General features: G+C 32.6%; 1 protein-coding gene across 1 annotated transcript in view; it reads right to left on the bottom strand.

Moving 5' to 3' along the window:
- CALCR (calcitonin receptor) overlaps positions 1-19029 on the bottom strand; it is a 150120-nt gene that overhangs the window by 93571 nt on the left and 37520 nt on the right. The gene's annotated exons all lie outside the window — the stretch shown is intronic.

A 19029-nucleotide genomic window follows, 5' to 3' on the forward strand; every position in this document is an offset into this window, starting at 1 on the left:
AAGGGTGACATCAAATTTAGGAGGCATAAAAGCCAAGATTGATAATTCTGGCAAGATAGGAATTTAAAATTTATTTACAAGACCACACACACATACACACACACTCCAAAACATAAAAAAATCAAGAACTGGGAAAAATATTCACAACATATGTGACAGAAAGTAGTTAAATTCCTATGAAAACAAATAACAAATCAATGAAATGAAAACTCAATAAAAATGAACAAAAAACACAAATGACCTATTCAAATATGAAAAAACTCTACTCATAAATACTTGACTTTATTATAACTAATTCTATTCATATTTAAATATGTGCAAATTAATGTCATGAGTTTTCCCACCTGTTAGCTTAGCAAAGACTAAACTGTCTTCTATTGTCCAGCATTGGTATTTATACGAAGAAAAATGTACTTCTGCATTATTGGTGGGAGCATAGAGATCAATCTTTTTGAAGGGCAATATCTACAAAATAATTAAACCCAACCAATTAGGTGGAGAGTATACAAAGATGTTTATTGGAGCAGTTTTAGAAACAGCAAAAAACTAGAAACAATCTAGAATACTGATTTTTCATAAATGAAATAGAATATTATGTAACTATTAAAAAGAATGAGATCAATCTCTATGGGATGATATGGAAAGACCTTCAAGGAGCATTGTTAAGTTAAAAATAAACTGTACATTAATATTTATAGTTTTAGGCCATTCGTGTTTCTAATAAACATACATTTACATTTACCAAGATATATCTGGAATGATAAAAAAAAAGGAACAGTTTAAAGTGGTTTCCTCTGAGGAGATGAGTTGTAGGATTGAGAGAAAAAATTTTTTATCTAAATCTTTTGTATTATTTAACTCTTACATAATGATCATGTTAATTATGTAATAAAAAGCTTAAGCCATGCTAACTGAGTAGTGAATTATGCTTATTAACACTGCTGTATATAATCTTCTATTTTTTAAGAGTTCTTATATGAACACTTTTTTAAACTTATAGACCTCAAAGATGTTCAGTCTTCACTCGTACATACTAATGTTTTCTCCTGTTTTTTTCTGTTGTGTGAATTTAAATTCTATAAACTTGTTTGTCATATATCTAGAATTCCTTATATTGCTGTAATTATCTGGTTAGCTTAACATAACTTAAATGAAAACTGATATGTGGCATCAATATGATAGTTTTAATTACAATAATTTTATAGAGTAGTGATTCTAGGATTTGACTTTCTAAATTTACATACTGGCTCTCTCATTTATTAGTAGGGTGACCCTAGGAAAGTTACTTAACCACTCTTAGCCTCAGTTTACTCATTTGTACAATTAGGTAAATGATAGTCTGTCTTTATATTATAGGGAAGTTGGGGAATTAGATAGATTAATACATATAAAATGTTTAGCAGTCCTCAGCACATAGTATTCAATAAATATGTTGAGCATTTTCATTATCTATATTATTATTAAAATACCTTTGAAAGACATTTCCAAATTCAATTCTGTTACAATATAGTCTGTGATATGGTTAGGCTCTGCGTCCCCACCCAAATCTTATTTTGAATTATTATCCCCAGGTTAAGGGAGAGACCTGGTGGGAGGTGATTAAATCATGGGGGCGATACTCCCCATGCTATTCTCATGACAGTGAATAAGTCTCATAAGAGCTGATGGTTAAAGAGCAGTTCCCCTCTGCTCGCTCACTCTTTTCTCTCCTGCTGCCATGTGAAGGAGTTCCTTGCTTCTCCTTCACCTTTGACTATGATTGTAGGTTTCCTGAGGCCTCCCTAGCCATGTGGAATGGTGAGTCAATTAAACCTCTTTCCTTTATAAATTACCCAGTCTTGGGAAATTCTTTATAGCAGTATGAAAATAAACTGATACAGTCTATCTTCAAATATAAACATTTTTCAAAATGTGTTCATAAATATAGAATAAATTGCTGTTATTTTTGAAGAAGAAGCAACTATTTTTCATTTGTTGAAAAATATCAGAGTTGCAAATATTACTTTCAGTTTCTCAAGCAGAAATAATGGAATATGAAAAAAAGATGGAAAATAGCTGGTAGATATTAATGAAGGAAAGTGAGATGAAGATAGACCCTGAATTGAAATTGCCAAATGAGTTCACAAAGAGGAAGTAAATGCCATTCAACCTGATGGTGGGGAATGAGATTACCAGTGTATGAGAACTTAGTTCAATTAGTTAATTTTTACTTTCTTGACAGGTAATGTGTAAACAACATGTGTGGCATTTTACCCAGCTGTTTTCCCTACATTTCACTTATACCACGATTTAATCATTAAGAAAGTAAATGGAATATTTTCAATTTGTTGCATCGGAAGAAGCATTATTGACTATTTTTTACAGTCCTCATTGTTCCTTATTGTGCCATTTTTATTTGTATAAGTAAATGTTGCTGAATTTAGAAAATTTATTTTATTTCTAGCAAAGATATAGCATTCCTCCCACCCTACTTAATTTGTAATAATTCCATGTATAGCTATAAAAAAGAGAAAAATATCAACTCTACAAAAATTAGCTTATTTACCTTGGAGAGAGCTAACTATAGCTACAAATATTCTGACAAGAAATGCAGGTTTCTTCTATAGAAATTGTCTGATTTTTATTTATTTTAAATGGTACATGGTGCACTTCCTACCTGAAAGTGGGGTCAATTTTTTTTATGAACTCTTTTACTTTGAGTTCTATTGAATTTAAAGAAACAAAGACCAAATTTTGGTGAGATTTTTAGATTTATACTTTTTATAGGGCCACTTTAAATGGTGTTGGAGACCATTAGCAACAAATACATGCAATTCGAGAAAGGTCACCATGACTTCCTGCAAATTAGGGGTTTTATTAGGAAACCACAGCTATAAAACATTTGGTGTTTCTCAGTTGGCTCCCTGTGTAGGTGGCATATTTCCTTCCCTATGTTTCACAGCCAGTGAAAGGTCCAAACCCTTCCCCTGGTACATCTAATGTTATTCAAAACAAATCCAACAATTTGTCACATTAAGATCATATTTAGTAAATAGCTCTAGGGACTATAAGTTCTAGTACTTCAGAGTTCCAATTGATTGATTTGTTGCCAGTAAGGCTAAAGTTGGGGCCAGCCTGGGTGGACCGTACCTCTGTTCAGTGGCCCAGATCACAGAGGTCACTGGATACAAAGGCACTTGGTAGGAAGATATGTCTGGTATAGCAGCAGTTGGCCACCTCTTCTATGCATGAGAAATAGTATACTGTCCAGACCCTACTGGCAAGTAGGAACAACCTCATTTTTATAGATACAAAGGAATAAGCCATATATTAAAGTGTGTACATTCATATTTCCCAAATAGATATTTTTCCCTAAGCACAAAAAACAAAGGTACCAAGAAAGTACATCCTCTAATCAGGAAGCTAGGAAGAGAATCTACTGCTGACAAGTAAAAATTACAGAGCTATAAGATCCCTTTAATTTTCATCCTAGATTCTAGATTTTATTTTTCTAAACCATTCTTTTTGTAGCCACATAATTCCAAACCATTCGTTTGTATCCATATAATTCATTGCTAGGGACTCTTTCCATTCAGAACTGTGCAGAATTAATGATATGAAGATGCATAGATATTGCCATATGTATTACATATCTATTAATACTATTTTATTCCATTACATATCTATTAAATACTTTATTAAATAATTCAAATCTGCATTAAGAATTAAATAATTATTTCTCTTTATCAAAATCCCAAGGGGTACAACATTTTGATTGCTAACTTTTGTTATGTGGTCAAGCTATGGCTTTATAGTATCATTTTGGAGAAATCAGAAAACTACCAACAAATTTCTGAATGCTCTTAACTTCAGTGAATTCCGTTTCCCTTTCCCCAATATTTTGTTTTGTTTTTTTGAACAATAGTTCAAAGATAACTTCCATAATTATAAGTATGTAAATGAAACAATTTGTGTATGTTTGCATGAGTGTCTGAGCGGGGATTTATTATTTTTTTAAACACAGCATGAGGCATATCACTCACATCATAGAAAAAGCCATTTTTAAGTTTATCAACTTAAAAATTGAGTATCCAATATTTTAGATGATAAATCTAGCAAAGATATAAAGAAAATGGCTTTAAATATCTCAGTGCTGATACTGATTTATCAATTTGTAAGACATTTGAAACTATTTCTCTTTTATATTCAAGATTTATCATCATTCATTGAATTGAATATTATGTGATTGTTTGCTTTAGATGCTCTGTGGACAGGAAGTATGTCTCCATCTCCTTCGTTTTTGGCCCTCTAGGTCCTTCAACGGCTTTCAGAACTGGAGGTTGAGTGCACTTGCACATAGGTGTGTTCACGTACCTACCTGTCTACCTATCCATCTACCTACCATGTCCTTTTCATGCAAATTTTTAGGTGTCAAGGATTTACCTTATAAAAATGAAGTATTTCAGCCTTGCAGGGTAAAATTATTTCTACAATAATTTATTTCTACAATTTCCTTCAAATCTTCCCATTTTGAATCTAAGTGAGTCAAAAAGAGCTTCGTAGTCTTTGCAAGATCACAAAGCCAGTTCAAGGCACAGTCAGGAAAAGCCCAGCATGCCATCTGTGCTCCAGGCTTCCTTCAATTCCATCATGCTGTCTTGTTTTGTACAGTTCCTCTCATGTTAGCATGAAGATATATATAATTAAGAAAAAAGACCAGTATTTAAGTTAATTATTTTTTAAAGTCATGTTCTGTTATGCCACTGGCAAACCTTTTGGAAGCAAAAATCAAGGAATGAAGCACAATCAATTTATTTTTAATTAGCTTATTACTTCCTGCTTTTTTTCAGTTTGTTGAAAATAGGTTAGGAAAATTGAGATGATTCTACTACTACATTATTAAAGTTAATGTTTTAAATTAGCATTTGAAGCAATACTGATCACTTTGAAATAGAATAGAATATGGTAAATTAAAATTTATTTGTTAAAATGAATGCTCAAGAACACTTCATCCATGAATGTGTTCCTGGATTAATCAGGTTGCTAATTTGTTCCCTTCCTTACCACTTAGAATCTAGAAAAATTGCTTTGAATTTTCTCTGCAATAGTTTCAAATACAAACAGTTGCCTACTTCATTCTGGATAGTATATTCCTTTCCATAAGGACTTAATTTTGACATGCTTCTGTACCCCTCACGGTCTCCTCCCGTTTTTTGGTAGAAACACAGAAGGTGCTTAATAAAAGCCTTGAAATAGACTAGTGATAAAAGAATGAATCCATATATACATTGTTCTTGTAATCACTACATTTGTTATTTAGTTCCTCTCCTGGACTGTGAGGTTATCGAGGGCAGAGACTGTGTCTTATTCGCTAGTGTATTCCTGTCATCTACTAGATATTCAGTACTGCTTGAAGAATGAATCAATGATTTCTTCTGACTTTTATTTAGGTATATGTCTAATGTCTTTACCTAGTCTGAGAGTTCTTTGAGAAAATAACTCATATTCTATTGATCTCTGTAAGCTTCAAATAAGTTCTTATTATCCTATGAATAAAGTAGCACTTCAAAAGCACTAGTAAATAAGCCAAACATCACCTTGGATTGCTTTTTCAAGTCTAGGATTTTTTTCTATTTTTATAAGTATAAACTATGCTATTGAAATAAAATTCGGGTCAATATAAAAAAGTTTCTAATATTTTTATATTATTCATTTGATATCTAATTCCAATATCTAATATTTTGATAATGAGATAAGTTGCCTTTTGAAGTCACTGATTTTCTAAGATCCAAAATCTAACAAATGTGCATATTACTGCCTAATAATTTCTCTAATGGGTGCTCATACTTCCTAGAAATAATTACAGATAATGTATTTATAACTCTAAGACTCTGACTATAACACTATATAATTACATTTCCTACTTTCATCCTTAAATATGTTTCATCATATTAGTAGTAATGTTACTCATTAAGTAAAATGAAAAATATATAAAGAAATAAAAAGTTGGCTAGAGTCTTACCACCCCCAAATGCCCTTAATTTTTGGTCAATTTATTTACTATTTCTTTTCTTTTCTTTTTTTTTTTTTGAGACAGGGTTTCGCTCTGTTGCCCAGGCTGGAGTGCAGTGGCATGATCTCAGCTCACTGCAAGCTCCGCCTCCCTGGTTCACGCCATTCTCCTGCCTCAGCCTCCCGAGTAGCTGGGACTACTGGCGCCTGCCACCACGCCTGGCTAATTTTTTGGTATTTTTAGTAGAGACGGGGTTTCACCGTGTTAGCCAGGATGGTCTTGATCTCCTGACCTCGTGATCCGCCCACCTCAGCCTCCCAAAGTGCTGGGATTACAGGCGTGAAACACCGTGCCCAGCCTGGTTTTTTTAAAACATACATTTCTGGTTTTCTTTTCCAAGTTATATATATTCAAATTGTAACAGTATTCTTATATCTCATATATTTTATTATTAGCTTAATTTCTGCTTGAGGAGAAAAATGCTTTCTAGTACTAAGTAAGTGAATGTAACTCCAAGTTGTCCCATACTTATTGATTATGTTCTCTTCCCACAGAAGGCTCACATATGTAATTGCTCTCACAGATGAAAATAATGTACATATGTGTATATGTGTGTAATTTTTATAAATATCTGTATCTATAATCCTTTGTCTCAAGTAGATAATGAGACTCCACAACCTTTTCCAGAAAATTAATCCCAAAGATACTTATCATAAAGCATGCTATAAAGTGAATGTTGTGTCCCTACTGGTTTCTACTACAAAACTAAAGTTTTTAGGGCAAGTCACATAACCTCTAAGCATCAGTATCTTCATTTTTAAAAATAAAGGGCTCATATAAATATTTACCTTTTTGGGTTGTTTGGAGTATTAAAAGAATCCATGCCTGCAACATGCTTAGAAAATATCTAATTGATACAAAATACTTCATAATTATAATTATTCTTACTGGGAAAGTCTTATGATCAAAAACATTAATTCCAAATTTTGAGGCTTAAAATTTTTTCTTTTCCTAGACTCAGGGAAACAAAAAATGATAATAGTTTCTTTTTCATAATAATATTTTAGAAGTCACTTAAACATTCCTATCTTCCCTTGGTTCTATACATTCCTATCTTTCCACTTGACAAATGCAAAAAAATGTTAGGAAACATTACCTTTTAATACTAGCTCCCTGCTATACTTTTTCCAATTATTAAAAAGATTTTTTTGACAGAGTCTGGCTTTGGTGTAACAGAAGTTGCTAGGCTACTAGGGGCTTGCAGGCTATCTCAGAAGTGACCTGGTTGGATTTCTCAGTACTATGTTCAAACTAACAGCATGAAATACTTATCCCATCAATGGCAGAGAATTGTTGAGGTTAAGGAAGAGAGCAAAATATGAAGCAGAGCAGGTCATGGTGTGTATGTCGAACACAGCAAAGGGGCCTTGAACTCAATTCAAACCTACTTTGTCAGAGGACAATGTATTCTTTCTGGCTAACAGTACTGCAGTTCATATATTTACTGAGATCAAGGATGGAGAGTTAGTCTAGAGATTTAAGTCAGTCAATTTGTCAATTTAAAAGTTTAACAGTCAGTTAGAAACCAGATTGACAATAGTCAGTCAGGATTAATTCTTAAATTGTGATTTCCTTGAATATAAAATATTTCAATAATGGCTTCAAATATTTTTCTTCAGTTAATGTTCTTTATGCAGTTTAGAGATTTGTTTTATATTAAGTTAATTTAAAAGTGACTGACTTTGGGAAAAAATTTCTTTTGTGGGGAGGAGGCATGGGAATCATTGTTTAATTCTAGTGGAACACGTGAGCACTATTAACCTTTGCTATTAACCTTTTTGCTTTCACTATCACTTGTAGACATTTAATTTTTATAAAGTCATGAGATGCAAAATAGTAAATAGACATGGACAGATGAGATGTGATTGGAATCAATGGATATTGCAAGACTTCTCAATAAACTGTTCTGATAGGAAGTCAACATAAAGATTAGAAACCACTATATCAAAGTGATTCATGGGCAGTAAGATATAGAAAGGGGCTTTAGAGTCCATCTTTGTGAACTGGATCATTTTTGTTTGTATGTTTGTTTAAGTGAGGAAACTTGGACCCTAAGTGATAAAGTGATTTTCTCCAAGATGACACTGCTAAACAGTAACACAGCATGGATGAGATACCATTTCCTTTGGCATCTATTCTTTTATCTTACCAATACATCACACTGTTACTTGTCCTTTGGAGATAAATGGCCAATATTCTCTCTAGAATAGTATAGCAAAGAAGGAGGGAAAAGGCAGAGAATTACCAATACTGACTCAAACAGTATAGCAAAGAAGGGGGGAAAAGGCAGAGAATAACCAATACTGATTCAGAGATATGGTAAAGGAAAAAATATAGATTGCAATTTATAATGTATATTATGATTCATATAGAATTGTATATGGGTTACTTATTTAAGTGTGGTCATAAAGAATGTTAATAAGACTTTTGAGATAAGCTAGAGAATATGAAATAATGTAAAGTGATAATATATGAAATTTTATTCCATTAAGGCAGGTCATAACATTTAAACAGCAAATTGTTGCAAGAAGAAATAAATGACATCCTGTGTTTATTCAATAGACAGATAGTCCAATATGTTAATTCATACTTTTAACTACAAAAATTTTAGAAGCTTATTCAACAACATAGTTACTTATGACTTCAACATTTTCTTTTAAAGGAGAGTCTATGTTTGACAGCATGAGATTGTGACCAATTAAAAATAAAATTCTAGCTTTGGGTCACTGCATTCCATGAATACATGGCATTAAGTTAGTTATATCATAATATAAAGTGAACCAAATTGTTCCAAAGAACATAAAACTATAAAGTAAAATAGTTTTTTGGGGAAAAGTCTATTTTTTTCTTCATACCTGATCTCTTTCTCTCAAATTTGGATTTGTATTATGAAATGTATTTTTCTTTATAAGGTATGTTTATATATGAAAAGTAGCTTTAAAGTTTTTAGTAGAACTTCAGATTCACTCAATAACATATCTTCTTTTTTCTCTCATTTTTCTAATAGGTGTCTTGGCAAATGGAAGAATTTCAGGGAATTGTATATATATATAGTATATTTATGTTTATGAAATATGTACATATCATTATACTAAAATAAACATAAAATATATTTATACAAATGTATATATGACATATAACTTTTAATATGTAATACATATTATATGTTATTCACTGAAAAGCATAAATGTATATTTAAATGGTATATCTAAATATTGTCTATATTTCTATAATGCAAGTTGTCCCAAAAAGCTTAGTACAGTTTTAAGCTTTAATTACTTCCGTACTATAATTGCTACAAACTTATAAAAATAATGCTTGAAATTTAATTGCTTAAATTATTTTGTACTAGTTTTGTGATTTTTGAGTAATAATTTTTAAATTTCAGTTTGCTTTAGGACCTCTGAGTAAATGACAAATTACGAGTTAGCAGCCATTTTAGCAAATAACTGACTGGTTCTAGAAACAGCACAATCAACATAAATTTTGCCCACTTCAAAATGCTGTCTAGGGATAGCCTTGCATATAAGCTTCTAAGACAAAACAGTAGTCCAAATCTATTATAAAAGATGAATATAAACAACAGAAGCACTTTACTCAATGGAGGCCCATTTCATCAGGGCAGAATTCTGTGCTCCATTATGCAGGCTTGATTTAGTGGGAAAGCAAACATTATCTTCAGAGTTAAAATGATTAAAGCTGTAGCATCTTTAGAAGACACAGACCTGTTCAGTTTTAATAACAGGGAAGAACACTTTTGTTATTTTTTGCCTCAAAAAATTTAATTGGTAAGTATATTCAAGAAGCATTGTAACCTAATGGTTTATCTGAGGTTTCAGAATGTAAGATATCATTATCTACAGCTCTGAAATATTTGTATTTTTTCCTCAGAGTCTAAAACTGCTCAGAAAATGTTCTGGTACCTTTGATTAGTCCAAAAGGTAAGTGCATGTTTAAATAAATTTCATACACTTCTAACAAAGATTGATGCTGCCTGAACACTTTCAGGCCCATTGCTTACTACACTCATTTATGCATTACCAGTGCCTAGAACAATGTCTGTTCAAAGTACATGCTCAATAAGTATTTGGAATATTTCTGAGAAATTTAAAATTTTTTTATTATACTTTAAATTCTAGGGTACATGTGCACAACGTGCAGGTTTGTTACATATGTATACATGTGCCGTGATGGTGTGCTGCACCCATTAACTCGTCATTTACATTAGGTATATCTCCTAATGCTATCCCTCCCCTCTTCCCCCAGCCCACAACAGGCCCCGGTGTGTGATGTTCCCCATCCTGTGTCCAAGTGTTCTCATTGTTCAATTCCCACCTATGAGTGAGAACATGCCGTGTTTGGTTTTTTGTCCTTGCGATAGTTTGCTGAGGATGATGGTTTCTAAAAATTTTACGGTATAATATAAATAAGCCCTAAGGCATCATTCTCTAATTTATCAAAATAGATTTTATTCAAAAATGTAATATAATCTTAAAGGACTTTGATAGATAATTGGCAATATATGTTATTCATCATGTAGCCTTTAAAGAATAAGTTAAACACTAAAGAAAGGTCATACTATAATTTCCTAAAGTTGAAGTTCCATAATACTAATATTCTATTTGACCACAAGATACTTGGCCTGATTAAGGCTTCTGATGTACCCCCATTCAAGTTGCTAATTTAGCCTGATACTGATAATATTTAACCAACTTTATCGAAAATTTTGTGAGACAGGAATTTGGCTTTATTTCTGTAAGAAATCTTGGTCTTCAATTTATTTTGTAGTAATGGTGTGCTCTATAGCTGTAGGCATATGATTACATGAAAATGAGTTTATATGAATGCATATTGCATGCATTCATGCATGGATGAATGAATGACATCTGGACATAGGATAAATACATAACAAAGATGTTGATATAGTTTGTATATTTGTCTCCACCCAAATCTTATGTTGAACTGTAATCCCCAATGCTGAAGGTGGGGCCTAGTGGGAGGTGACTGGATCATGGGTGTAGATTTCTCTGGCTTAGCACTATCCTCTCGGTGCTGTTCTAGTGATAGTGATGAGTTCTTGTGAGATCCGGTTGTTTAAAAGTGTGTGGCACCTCCCCACTCTCTCCTTGTTTCTGCTCCCACCGTGTAAGATACCTGCACCCCCTTTGCCTTCTGCCATGCTTGGAAACTTCCTGAGGCTTCCCCAGAAGCAGGAGCCACCATGCTTCTTGTACAGTCTGCAGAACCATGAGTTAATTAAACCTCTTTTCTTTATGAATTACTCAGTCTCAGTTATTTCTTTACAGCAATGTAAGAATAGACTAATACATATATATTTCATGTAATTGCAAAGCAAAGCAACAATGTGAAGAACCACAAGAACTACGTATTTATTTTTATTATTTGTCATTTATTTTTAAATCAGGTATCCTATAGACGTCAGGTAGCTTTTCATTTGTCTTTATTTCTTCTAATTTCATATTTGGACATCTTGTGTCTGAGACATACAACTTTGATTAAAATATTGGGTCAAGGCACAGTTTAAAAGAACACCAGATACTAGTATTTACTCAATGAAGAAATAAATAAAGGAAAAGATGATGAAGGTTTGGATGAAGTCAGTGATTACCACTCTAAAATACTTAGAATAGTCACTGGAAAATCAAACGAATGTTAATATATGTGAAGGCAAAATTTAAGTCTGTGTTTAGAGTAACAATCCAATTTATATCCTCCCTGTAATAGCAAAAGCCTTACAAATATCACTATTTCTACATTTCTATATGTAAAACACAGCTCTTTTTTCATTGCTCTTTATTGTACTCCAGTTTCATAGCATGATCTCTCAGGTAAATTGGTTAACCAAATTGAACAAAGGTATACTAAAAGCTATTTTGACTATTATTTTTAAAAATCAAGTTCTAAAAAGAGCTCCTTCCAATTATTACTGTTCTCACTTACTTATGGGGCAGGTCAACATAATTGACCCTTATTGTGGCAATGAGAAAATAGTGTTTGAGAAGTTAAGTGATCATCACAGAAAGTCAGTGTCAGAAGTTGTGATTTTTTTGATTTATAAATCACAATTTATTTGATTTATAAATCGAAATATTCAGACTGCCCAGTCCTTTCCCAACTACCATCAATAGATTATGTGGGTACTGAGCAGGTGGACCAGTTTTCGTTTGTTTTGTTTTGTTTTACATGCTACAAGCTATATTGATTATGTGACTATTTCCACCTTTTAATCTAACTTTAATGCCGCATCACTCAATCATAACACTCAATTTTTTTGATTAATATATTAGACAGGAGGTCTATAATTTCCTTTACATAAAAATAATCTCAAATCATCCACAAGTGGTACATTTTAAAATTCATTAGAGATCTTTGACATGCTCTTCTATTAGCAAGGTTTCAGAGAGCACAGATGGCAATTAGTCACACAGATGCTGGTGGTTAACTCCTTTGACTGAGGAGAGCAGCATTACCCATGAAAAGAACTTTCAAGTCTCTGGAAACAAAGAGTAATATTAAATGCCATTCAAAGCATTTCCTGTCAATACTCCAGCCTTATTACATCCTTATATAAATTCTTTGCTCATTTTTAAACTTTCAAAATGGCTGGTTGTTGGAAAATCCAATCCTAGCAGGATGGAGGGTCCTTTAAGCTACTAGTTCTCCAAGTGTGGTCCCTGGACCAGCAGCACAGGCATCACTGGAGAGCTTGCCAGAAATGCAAATTCCCTGGCATCACTCCAGACCTACTGAACCAGAAACTTTGGTAGTGAGGCCTAGCAATCAGAATTTTGATAAGCCTTCCAGATGATTCCCATGTAAACAAAAATTTGAGAATCTTTGCTATAAGTTATTTGGAGGTGCCTGGGGAAAAGGCTCTCCACAGAGATTATAATGGAATGTACAAGTTAAATTATTATTATAGTTTTATTATATTTAAATTATAAAATATTATTTGACCATAAACAGGATGTTAAATTCTTTTTGAAATGTCTGTATTTTGAATTCATTAGAATTAATGTAATTTAATTACGAATTTCTCAACATAACGCTATATGGATGCTAAATGTGCCTTCACTCGGTGGAGAAGAATTTGCTCTAGGCAATGGGGGAATGGAAATTATTGAGTCGGAACCTGGGCTGAGTTGTTACTAAAGTCTTTGCATACCGGCAGGGATTTGAGATACTAAATTACTACCTTTGGTTTCTCATATGTCCATCCTCCATGCCCTGTGACTTCAGAAATGTATCCTTGCATCACACATTAACTTTACATATTACAAAACAGAGCAGAAAATCACACGCCATATTGGAAGATGGAGAAATCAGCAAATTGTCAATCTAGAGAGCTAACATGGAATATATTTCTTTTGCTTGAATTTATTTTTATATACTCCTCAAAGCAATTTCACAATTCCATGGGAATATGGATATATGTGATCTTGCAATTATATTTACATTCTCTAACCCCTGATTTCTTTAATTGTGTTCATCCTTATACTAGTTTCCATGTCAACAATGCCAACTGTGAACGCTACTTGTAATGCAAGCTTAAAAACAAACAAAAAGAAAAGTCCCCTAGCTTAGGATACTTGAAATAACCCAAAGATTGGGTTAACTAAATCTTAATCAAAATTCAATGTGCAGCAACTAAAATTTTAATATGATGAAGTCATCATCAATGAATTATCATAAAGGTTTTTTAAAATTCATTGATCTGAAAAATACTTAGTACATATACCAGATAAATAAATTAACAATGATCATGAATGTGATTAACATATACTCAAAGTCAAAATGTAATTCTTTCTGATATTTTAAAAAACAACTATAATGCAAGATGAATATGTGTTTTGCTAGTATGAACACTATCAAATACCCTAAAGTACTATCTATTGATAGCCATGAAGAAATAATTTTCCTAAATATATGACATGAATAAAATAAAGTAGTGGTAAAATAAATCAGTTTTCACCATTTCAAAAGTTCCCTCTTTTTCAATTTTGGGAGAGAGACTGCTAAAGATGATGAAGTCTGTCTAAAGGCAAGTGCAACCTCTATGATAAAAATCTATCTTCAGTATATCTGGTGTTGAAAGGTTTAGCTCCAAGAGTGTAACAGTGCTGAAGACAGGAAGGGAACTCTTGCTAGTTATTCAGTCTTTTCTACTGTCTTCTATCACTACTTTATAAGTCCTCCTGATATTTGTGCTGATGTTTGCTGCTCCTCTTTTTGCCTTAGGCAGAGGAGAGTAAAGTTCAGGAGGTTAGGTTAAAAAAGACCCCAACCAGCAGGGAATGTAGTTTATTGACAGGGTTCTTTACAGATGGATAATAAGAGTAATGAGAAAGCTACATAATTGCTCTTCATGGTGTGCCAAAAGCTCAGTCAATGGCTGATATACATGAAACAAAATTATTAAAGCACTTTATATCAGACACTGGAATGGTTCCCTAAATTAGAAGAGACTTACTAACAGCCCACCTGGTTAGGTTTCGGAAGAGTGGACAGATTGTGGCCTATGGAATCAATTCTTTACAATACAAATGGCAGGGGTGATCCTTTGCCAAAAGACCCAAGAGGACTTCTGCAGGAATTCAATACAAATCTACCTCATATAATAGCCTTGATTCCTCATGTCCAAAGCAAAAAAAAAAAAAAAAAAAAAAAAAAAAAAAAAAAATACTTACTCAACCCTAACTACTTTTCTTTCATGAGCTTTCACAAAATGAGGGTGATAATAGTACTTGCCTTCCAGGATTGTGACAAGTATGAAGTGGGAAAATACCTAGAAACACATTTGAGGGATTAAAGATGGTAATTCTCTAAAAATAACCTGAAGACTAACATTTTAGAGGATAAAGGTGATGCCAATTTTCTCATTTTTATCCTTGTTATTCAATGAAATTGGTAATCTAAATTGAAAAATACTCTAATAACATAGTTTTGTTCAACTTCATTTTATTATTACATTTGAAATATGTAATAATGGTTTCATTATACATCATTTTGCTTAAAGTCACAGTTACCAAGAACATGTCGACAATATTAGGCGAGGACTAACTGTACTCCCTTTTTCATGGGACTCAATTAATGTGGTTTTTATTTTGAATAAGCCAAAAGCATGTCTGATAGACACTTTCATTTTTTCTGTATTGGCTAAAATGCCCCCAAAATGGCTTGGCGCCAATCATCCAGTATGATTTTATTTTTGCAAAAAGTTCTAGAACTCTTTCCTCCAGAAGCCTGACACTTTTTACAAATTACGCTTCATTTTTTCAATGTAATTATCAGCCTTTGACCTCTGTTGAAGTGCAAAGACCAATAGGAGGGATGAAGCACTAAACTGCTATTGGTTTCTGTGTTAATGAAGCATTGAGATAAGGTTCCAATGGGAGAGGAGGTTGAAGGAAAGACTTTTAAAAAAAAATGTGGCATTGTTAGATGCTTAGACAGGTACTGGAAGGTTTAGGTGGGGAAGCACTCTGAAAGGCTGGATTTACTCTGATTCAAAGGAAGTATACAGATGGGGTTCTTAGCTCATGAAAGTTAGTAGGTAAGTAGATCTAAAACCTAAAAAGTATCAATGTTTTAGAAGCTTTTTTTTCTCCTTTCCCAGTAAATTAAAAAAGTACTCAGTTTTCTTCTGCTATAAATGTTATTTCTTTGGGAAGTAAATCTGGAGGTCACTGCTCATGGGTTTGGTAGCAGCCTGCTTTTACCTTCGTAATGTTTAGCAGTTGTATAGAAACTCTTATTGCTCTAGAGACCATCTCTTTATCCCACATTTTAAAGTAGAAAACAGACCACCATTGGTTAATAAAGGATCAATGCCTTTATCTAACAGAAGTATAATTTTGAAAATACCACTATAAAAAGAATGATCTAAAGTAGAAATATGACTATAAAGGTTTTGTCAATGTCATAAAGTTCTGTATCCAAATAGCTAAATATAAAGCTAAGAAACATGATTTACTATCCATGTATCAAGTGTTTGACAACAATTGCATAACAGTCTAATATTTACAATAGCCCTAAGAAGTATGTATTGTACTTATACATATAATACAAGATATGTATTATTATCTCCAGTTTAAAAAGTAGAAAGTAAAGCTGAGTATGATTAAGGAGCAAGTCCAAAATCACACAGAAAGTAAATGGATGAGCTGAGATTTGTAAAGTAGGAGAGCCTGCTCCAGAGCTCATTCATTTCCCTGTACACAATGCTGCCTCTTAAGATATAGTCTCTCTGGTCACGAGTGCATAGAATTGCTCAAGATGGTAAGCCTGACTCCTTCAAAAATAATTGTCACGCTTTTGAATAAAGATATAAATGTAAGTAGACATTATCTCAACTATGTCAGTGCCCTTTCCAACAAAATTCCACTTTTACTAATTACAATATCAAAAGAGGCCATTCTTAGGAAGCATTTTTATTTCTAATAGTGATAATGAGGGAGTATTAAACTCATACCTAACAGTGATTATAGAACTGAAGACAACAAATATTCTTCTGAAACTGGAGTTTCATTACATTTTTCTCTTCCTCCTTCATTTTCCAGTCAAATCATTGCAGCACAAGGCTTTACTGAAGAAACACACAGCTGTTACAAGAAATATTTATTCTAATCCTAGTCCAGAGAGCTAGTGTTTAGAAATATATAGATAATCCCATATGGAATTATTCAAATACAAAAGACAACATTTATTGAGTTATACTAGGTGTTTTATGTAGTGTTCAATCTATATAGAATCCAGTAGAGAGACTGATTCTTACCTTCATCTTACAGATGAGAAAACTAAGGTTTAGAGAATTAAAAACTTGCCCAAGATAATTAAATTAGTCAGTAATTAAGCTGTGATGCTAATCTTCCCAGCTCAGTAAACTCTATTGCCTCTCAACATTATTTACAAATTGTTTCATGGCTATTAATAATCTTTCCATAATTCTTCACTTGAATACTCAGAAAAATGAAAGTAAAACTCACTATTATTGAATCTTGCTGACCTACGATTTTTCGTTTTATACTTATGCTCTAGTTCTCCAAGTACAATCAGCATTTCCTATAATAATAAGACATAGTTTATATGAGACATAGGTAATTACACAACTGAAATCTATGGGATAATATATTCTAAACAAGCTGAAGGGCAAATATTATTCTTCCCACTAAAATAATTACACCTAGCTGGGTATTTCTCCATGTAAGCTTAAATTTCTTAAGTACATGGGCCTGTCTTGCTTCACTTTTTATTCTTTAGCACTTAAGCACACCTTTCACCAGTAAGTATGAGGATGACATAACATTATGTATGCTAAAGTCTTATGAACTGAAAATGGACACACAGATAATGATTGTTATGACACTATTACTTCTATGAATAAACTCACAGTTTTTGAATGCATGAGTGAATAATGTTTTCATAGAGACCATAGGGCATCTCTCCTTGGTCCACTAGTTTTCACTTGAGAGATAAAGAAAATTACAACAGAATGTCAAAATTGAAATAATTTCATATTTAAAACCAGAAATAAATAACCTCAACTTATTTACCAAGGGCTGTGTATGCTCTTTATGGACTTGTCCTTGGCCTAAGAGATGGTGATGACTTCTGTGACCACATTATGAAGTTAGATGCTGACTAAGCCATATTGTGGGACCTTTGGAATTACCAAACAAAACTGAACTCTCTCAGCTAATGCTATAATATGTAAAGTTCTCTAGTTAAAAACAGAATTTTCAATTTAAAAATATATTTGAAATAGTTTTTTGCATCCACTCAAATCTCAGCCTTCTTAACCTGTATCACATTGAATAACTTTATGTATTTACTTAATGTTATTATCTGTATGTATGTCTATACTAGTGTAGATAATACATTCAGGTTAATAGTTTGCTACTGTCTTGGAGGAAAAGGAGTAACTTAACTGGTGAAGCTGTCCAGTTCTTTCCTGCTTCCAGTCATTGATTTTAAGTTGTGTGTGCAGCAAGTGTAAGAGCATTTTTAAAGTGGGAAATAAATCCTGATAGCTGTTTTCTATGCTAACTGCCTCTTGCCCCTAGACAGACACACACTATTTCATGGAAGTGAATGGCATACTTTGTCACTAGGCCTAGCCATTAATTGTGTTTGTGCTCTAATGATCCGCTTAGAGAAATCTGTCTCATAGTGCCATTCACTTCTGTTTAAGAAATGTTAATGTGTCCTATTGACTAATTTTGGAAAGAAAAACCAGAGACTTTGCAGAAAACTCTGAATTATTTTGATTTTATATAAAGAGTAAAACCTCTAAGAATTATAGAGAATAGTGGACTGCATCATCTTTTTCTTTTCCCCCAAGAGGAAACCTTTTTATTTTATTTTTTAATTTTATCATTATTATACTTTAAGTTTAGGGTACATGTGCACAACGTGCAAGTTTGTTACATATGTATACATGTGCCATGTTGGTGTGCTGCACCCATTAACTCATCATTTAGCATTAGGTATATCTCCTAATGCTATCCCTAACTTTTTGTTTCTTTCATATGTTCAGTAACTTCTGAATTTTTTTGTATTTTCTCATGAAGTTTATTTTTTCTCTTGTTGGCTTTTTTTCTTTTGGGTCATTCTTGACATAAGAAATTAGTGGTGGAACTTAAGTATGAATTGTGCATTAAATAATGGTATTATATCACTGTTAAATTTCCTGATTTTGAGAACTCAGCTGTAGTTACGTAAAAGAATATGCTTGTTCTTAGAAAATACACACAAAATATTTTAGGGTAAAGTAGCACAATGTTTCCAACTTACCATTAAGTGATTTAGAAAAAACATAAATATCAAAAATTATAAAGAACATGGATTGGTAAATCTGGATAAAGAACATACAGGATTTTTTGTTACTATTCTTGTGACTTTTTTGTGAGCTTGAAATTCTATGAAAACAAAAAGAAAAAAAACCAATGTAAAGAAAA

This window comes from Pan troglodytes, chromosome 6 (genome assembly GCF_028858775.2).
Source record: "Pan troglodytes isolate AG18354 chromosome 6, NHGRI_mPanTro3-v2.0_pri, whole genome shotgun sequence".
Taxonomy (NCBI): Eukaryota; Metazoa; Chordata; class Mammalia; order Primates; family Hominidae; genus Pan; species Pan troglodytes.